The 6,871-nt window shown below is 43.4% G+C and overlaps 1 long non-coding RNA gene across 2 annotated transcripts; it reads left to right on the top strand.

The window, feature by feature from the left end:
- The first annotated feature begins 625 nt into the window (after positions 1-625).
- LOC311317099 lies at positions 626-5,155 on the top strand. 2 transcript variants are annotated; one of them, XR_014630739.1, is made up of 10 exons: positions 626-718; positions 1,532-2,236; positions 2,323-2,382; positions 2,479-2,938; positions 3,058-3,205; positions 3,287-3,394; positions 3,480-3,560; positions 3,656-3,718; positions 3,806-3,877; positions 3,994-5,155. It is a non-coding gene; the product is annotated as an uncharacterized lncRNA (long non-coding RNA). The 2 variants fall into 2 exon arrangements; XR_014630740.1 differs by having other exon boundaries at positions 2,479-3,205.
- Positions 5,156-6,871: the final 1,716 nt, after the last annotated feature.

Genomic DNA, 6,871 nt, shown 5'->3' with positions numbered 1-6,871 from the left:
ACATTTTCACAATTAGAGGGCAGCATACATTTGCAATGGGAATTGGAGATGATTGTGCAGTGTTCACTGTGCAGTCTAGGTCGCAGGCCTCGCAGAACTGTACTGCATTTTGCAATATTCTTGCAGTGAGTCAATTCCAAAGGATCATTTCTGCAATATTCTTGCATCCTTGAAACCTGGACCCTCAGATTAAAAGTCTGATGCTCTACCGACTGAGCTATCCGGGCCCTCACAGTCTAGTCGGGATCAGGCCCTTTCCACGACGTCCAGAAAAGATCTAGTTTCTAATCAAAGAAAAAGGCACAGACCAGGATATTGCTCTTTATATTACCAAAGAACCTATCAGAAGCTCTGTCCTCGGCTGCTGCTCAGTGAAGGGAGCGACTAGCTCTAGTGACAAAGATACAGTCTCTGCATTGGCCGGGAATCGAACCCGGGACTCCCGCGCGGGGGCCAGGGATTCTTCTGCTAAAACTCCATAAACCGTTTCCCATGCATTCTCAATGGTACTGCTAAATCACTACGGATGTAATATACTTTTGGCCACAACATTGGCGTCTATAGGCTTGTGGCGCTGTTCCAGGTTTTCCTTTTACGCTGCCGGAAATCTCATAGAAGAAGAAGACGAATATTTTCCCTTTCAACAACAACAGTATGGCTACTACGGTACAGTCGCAAGTTGGCTTGCACAGAGGAGTTTAACGTCGTTGTTACAGTGGTGAGTCTCGTAATTAGTAGTTTTAATCATGTTGACATGATCAAATCTCGTTTTAGACATGACACTCATTCATGATAATGTGTAGTTTCAAGTGCTAGTAAGTTACAGCTCCGTTAGTGGTAGTGTTGCTGTGTTTTTCAATGGGAAACGTAGCCAGCTACGTGGGCTAACGTTATACAGTTAGATAGACTTGCATAGAGTAGCATAAGTTAACGCCGTTATTACATCGTTGACTCATGAAAAGTGTACTTTTAATCATGTTGACATGATCCAATCTTGTTAAGACATGACACTCAGCCACGACCATGTTATGTTTCATATTCTAGTGTGGATCACAGATTCACTCGACCCGCACAGCTGGTGTATCGTTACCAATAATGTGGAATGATAATCTGGTTGTCTAGTTTGAAACTACTCGATATTGGGTATGCTACTTTGCTCCTGTAAATGGGTATGCTACTTTGCTCCTGTAAATGGGTAGGCTACTTTGCTCCTGTAAATGGGTATGCTACTTTGCTCCTGTAAATGGGTAGGCTACTTTGCTCCTGTAAATGGGTAGGCTTTGCTAGTTACAGCAGTCTTGTTGTGTCTGTGTAGTCATAAGGTGATGGCATAGGCCTACAAGGCTTAGAGCTAAGCCTAGAGCATATAAGTAGTAGCCCTACTCCTTTTCTGTAATGGTTACATGTAATCTAGTTATAGTATGCCTTACTGTACACTCAATTTATTCAAATTTGTACTAAAGTGATGATTATGACACTTAAGTTTAAATTCCACAAATATAACAGTATGTTTTGTTGTTCTCGTTTACAGAAGTCATCAACATGTCCCAAAAGCATAGTGTAATCTTCCCGGGGAAGGGGACTGTTTGCTTCCGGAAGGGGCCCTTGGGCTTTTTGCGGCAGGAGCCTTCAGAAGAGGCAAGAAAAAATAAAAATGACCGCTCATTACAAGACAGGTCAGCGCCAGTCAAAGACGATGTGGCCAGGGTGAATGCCAGGACTGTGGTTTTTAACAGAGGAGGGGATTACACAAACCGGAGTGAAGTGCTTGGGGAGTATATCCTCCAGTTTGGTAAATACAAGGGCAAATCCTTCAGATGGCTGTTGGAGAACGATGTGGGGTACACAGTGTACCTGATCAGGACTGTCCAGAAGGAGAGACACTGGTGTCTTTGTGGCAGAAGGACACCACAAGGACAGTCTTGTCTCCTTTGAGGAGTATGCCCTCAGTTTCGAGGAGATAAGGTCTCTCCTCAAATATGAAGCTGAGCGGTCCACTGCTCCACCACGGCTTTCAGAAGAGGACAACCTGGTTGGCTTTGGTGTCAGAGCGAAAGACACCTGGAAGGAAGTTTGGGACAGCAGGGCTGATGGATTTGCTACCTTCATCATGCGCCAGAAGTGTGCAGCTGGAACCAAAATGCACAGGTTGCAAAAATACCTGTTAGACCAGCAGACCAAATCCCTGAACCCCCCGCCCCTCTTCTGACTGCCACACCTCTGTCTCAATCTACAGGTATGTCAGTGTCAAACACCCTTATAAGAAAAACATTTATCCTAATGTAATGTGCTAGTCATAGTGATGTCTGTTTTATTTTACAGATGATGACGAGGAGCTTGACAGGGCAATGTTAAGTATTTCTCCATCCAAATGTATCCAGGGTGAGTTAATTGAAAATATTTTGTTACTTTTCCTGGTCACTGTGTTTTTGCAAATGATCATGATCAACAGTGAGAATGTTATTTTCATGTCCTCAGATTGACCAGGAGCTGCAGTCACAGGAGCCCCAGCTGTGTCTACAGGCCGAGGTTCATCTCCATCAGAGTGGTGGAAGAGTTCTGAGACACAGAACGCCTCCACCATGACTGAAGGCTTCTTACACTGGTTTATTGTTTTGGCCGTGTTCTGGCCTTGTTCTGATGTCCAATTTTGTTCTTGTGTTCTACTAACAAAAGCAAACGGACTGTTATGTCCAATGCATCATGAATTATCCGGAGGTTAAGGTAAGTCATATGAATTTTCTATAGGAGTTGCATTCAGCAACCCTTTTTGCATGCATTTTAGATTAAGACTAATTAAGACTACTAACATTTAGTTCACTGCATGCTATATACTGTGTGAAATGTTGTTTTGTAATGTCACTTGACTTCCCCTGCTGTGTAAGAAATATTCTTCCCTAAAACCCCCAATTTGAGGAGATGGGGACATGACAATCAGGTTAGGAGAGTGACTATTACATACATCTAGTCATATGAGGAGATGGGGACATGACAATCAGGTTAGGAGAGTGACTATTACATACATCTAGTCATATGAGGAGATGGGGACATGATCAGGTTAGGAAAGTGACTATTACATACATCTAGTAATATGGTGGAGAGTGACTCAGTATGTTTTCTTTTACAGTAAGGAGCAAACCCACTGCCACTCAATCAAGGCCTTCTGAAGTCATTTCCGCTGTAGCGTCTGGTCTCTCTTCCCATGGTGAATATCTCCAAATGCACATAGTTCTTCCACCCTCATTCACCACCTAATGTTGTAAATGTCTATTCATAATTTCAACAGGTCCATCTGCAAGTGTGAAGCACCCAGCTCTTGTGAAGCATCCACCCATTCCAAAACAGCTACTGGCTTTGTTTCCGCAGTCTACAGTGAGGCAGGAAGTCCCCCAAAGTATGCATTTTTATCAAGTATTATTTCACTGATTGCTGTCGTAGATGTATGGGTGACCCTGGTCAATGCTATGCTGATGTAACAGGTCTCAGTGGAGCTGGCAGCCAGACCACAGCTGCAGCAGCTACTGCGTCTGCAGGGAAGACAGTGCCTGCATTCCTCTCCGGTAAATAGAGAATTATAATTGTATTATTTATTTGTTGTTGCCAATACGGTAGCTGTCCTCATGAACATGTCATCTATTACATTTCCTTTCTATAGATTCGGCACAATCTGAACCTCATGCTGAAGGATGCAGCTCAGGGACTAGTACTTCTCTTACTGGTAAATATGAAATTGGTTCAAATGTGTAAGATTTCTTCCTGTTTTAATAGGGATTTTGATTCTTAAAATAATAATTTGTATTCTCAGAGCCTCTCTCCTCTCATGAGCTGTCAGCAGTGCCCAGTACACCTCTGCCATCACGTATAGAGGCAACTCAAAGTAAGTGTATTAATATTGTGTCTCTGTGTCTGCCCATGTGAGGCAGAGAAGTGTCACAAACACAGTGGTATACCTATGACTCAAAATATTGTTTATTATATTCTATCCATTACCAGGCAGTTCAAGCCACCCCAGCTGTCCTCCTCCCCAACTTCCCGGCTATGACCATGATGTGAGCCAGTGGACCTGTTCACAGCAGCAGAAGATATGGATGAAGACGGAGTTGGAATCCATGGGTCTATGGCCGGGCTCTCCTCCTGTGAGCAATCCCATGAAGATGGTGTCATTGTGGCACCTCCCTCCTCAGCCTGAGTTGATAGACAACATCTCGGATCTTCCATCACCGAAATACTTTCACCAACCCCTAATTGAACATCAGCCCAGAGAAGCTACAGGAGAGACAGCATCTATGGCACGCTTTAACAGAGGGGAGTGAGACTGTTAGTGTGCCAGTTGTTACCTTGTCTCCAGCTGTTGTGAATCCATGTGAACCTGCTGCAGCCACACCTTTAACTGAGGACGCCATCGAGAACATTGTGCTGGGCATCATGGAGAGGCAGCAGCAACAACAACAACAACAACAACAACAACAACAACAGCCAGAAGGACGCAAGAAACAAACAAAGACATGTCTTTCCTGTGGTCAGCTAAAGTCCATGTTTGAAAATGACGGCTCCTCCATCCATTTCTTCTCCCAGCAGGGCACTGTCCATTATTTTTACTGCTCCAGTAAGGTTTTTAAAGCCTATGGTCCTGAGGGTCTCACAAACCCCAAAATGCCATTTAAAGACTTTGTGGGGACCAAAAAAAAGTTTCAGCAAGAACTGGAGGACACAAAGAAGAGGGTGGAGGAGAGAGGGCAGAAAAAGAGGAAGAGGTCTGACACCCTGCAGCACACAGGTCGTTTGTGCCGTTTTTGTCACATGGCATTAAAGCAGGGCCCAAACAGTCCTCATGTCCACACAGGCTTCCCTGGTGTTGCAGGGAAGTACATTTACTGCCCAGCTAAGGTCTTCTCCTTGTACAATGACCAGGGCATGGACAAGGAAATGACCTGGAAAGACTTTAAGGAGTCTGTTTTTTACCTCAAGGAAAAACAGAGATGGGAGGTGGAAAAGGGGAAATGATTGGTGTGGGCGATACGTCTTCCTTGTAAATAGTTACATTTTCAATGTGTGTTTTCCTATGTTGGCTTCCTTATGTGTGTGTGTGTTCAATTCAATTTTGTAATAGTATTTATCATTACCATGTGTGTGTTTGGATGTGTACATTTTTTTAGAGCCTAATAAATGTGTACTTTTATTGATGTGTCATGTGTCTACTGTATGCACTGTTTTGTTCAAAGTAAAACATACAGATGGCATTGACAATGACTGTCTTACTTGATATTCACCTGACTTACAATGCAGATTTGAGAACTGCAGAAAATAGGATCAGAAGATCAAACAAAAAGGTATAATAGTTAACAATGAACTGATCTGGTTGTTCTTCATAGTGCAATAATATAGCATATGATTTATACAGAATCCAGATTGAGTGTTATTATATCTGTGAGAATATTAATATGATATCTCCCTGATGGGAGATCATACCCTGGTCTCCAAGCAAAGAAGAAAAAGTGCACTGTGCTGATTGGGTGAAGAGGATGATCAATAGTGCCCACCTTTGCCATCACTTATGGTAAAGACAGTTCAAAGTAAGTGCAAGCATAGTGTCTGTGTGTGCTCGTGTGAGGCAGAGAAGTAAGTCACAAACACAGTGGTATAACTATGACTTAATATATCTATTATTTTCTGTCCAGGTCAGCCATTACCACGCAGTTAAAATATCTATATTCAAATATCTACCATAATCAATATTAATTTTTTCACAATTCACAATTTCAAAGCACACCAACAACTGGAAACGTTTAGGGAAGTTTATGAGTAATGCACAGAATGATGTACCGGTATTTTTCAGAAATAATGAATGAAGGAATTATTAACTTAACGAACAAATGAATGAATTGATGTAGTGTATCCTCTGTGAAAGCATAAACAGTTAGGCCACAACAAAGAACACTCAGAGGAAAAGATGTGGCAAGTGTGACAAGTTTTAATTTCTTAACCCCTTTCACATTCAGACAGATGGTTGGGTATACATAAGAACAGACAGATGGTTGGGTATACATAAGAACAGACAGATGGTTGGGTATACATAAGAACAGACAGATGGTTGGGTATACATAAGAACAGACAGATGGTTGGGTATACATAAGAACAGACAGATGGTTGGGTATACATAAGTAGTCAAGGAGATCAGCATCATTGATATATTGCAATCACTATTGACCGGGAATAGAACCCCGGTCTCCCACATCCTCCACTTCGAATGCATGATATATACTGCAATCTGATTGGCTGTCAGTCTGTTCCAACTATCCCCGACCGGCCCCCGCGTGGGAGTCCAATTGTTCTGACCATTACTCTACTTGTGCAGTGGGGATCGGCTGGTTGATTTTGGTGCCCTTCTTCCAGTCCCTAGTGTGGGTTGGGGTTAGAATAAGGATTGGGACAGGATCTGACCTATAAGGCAAGGGGTAAAGGTTGGAGTGAAAGGATGAACATGTGGAGGTTTGGGGTATAGTCCCATAAGGTCATCCATACCGGGTCTTAAACCCCGGTCTCCCGGGTGTGAGTCCAATGCTCTGACCACTACTCTACTTGTGCAGTGGAAATCGGCTGGTCGATTTTGGTGTCCTGGGACTACTGCCTCTTGTATTGCCAACAGAGAGATGCAGGCCAACATTGTCGGGAGTAAGGGAGTAAGGGAGGGAGGGATTGATAACCCGACAAACGCTATACTAGCTGCGCGGCTTCCAGCCACGCCAAAAAATACATGGGACGTTACAGACACAGCGCTTCCCCAAACATACTACTATCTCTGGCTCCCCCTGGTGTAGACTTGAATGAATTACACGAGCCTGCCTACTGTTCTCTCTCACTTCTCCCTAGT

The sequence above is a fragment of the Borostomias antarcticus genome (genome assembly GCF_949987555.1).
Source record: "Borostomias antarcticus genome assembly, chromosome: 13".
NCBI lineage: Eukaryota > Metazoa > Chordata > Actinopteri > Stomiiformes > Stomiidae > Borostomias > Borostomias antarcticus.
Note: the sequence above shows the minus strand (reverse complement) of the source record. Positions and strands in the feature narration are given on the sequence as shown.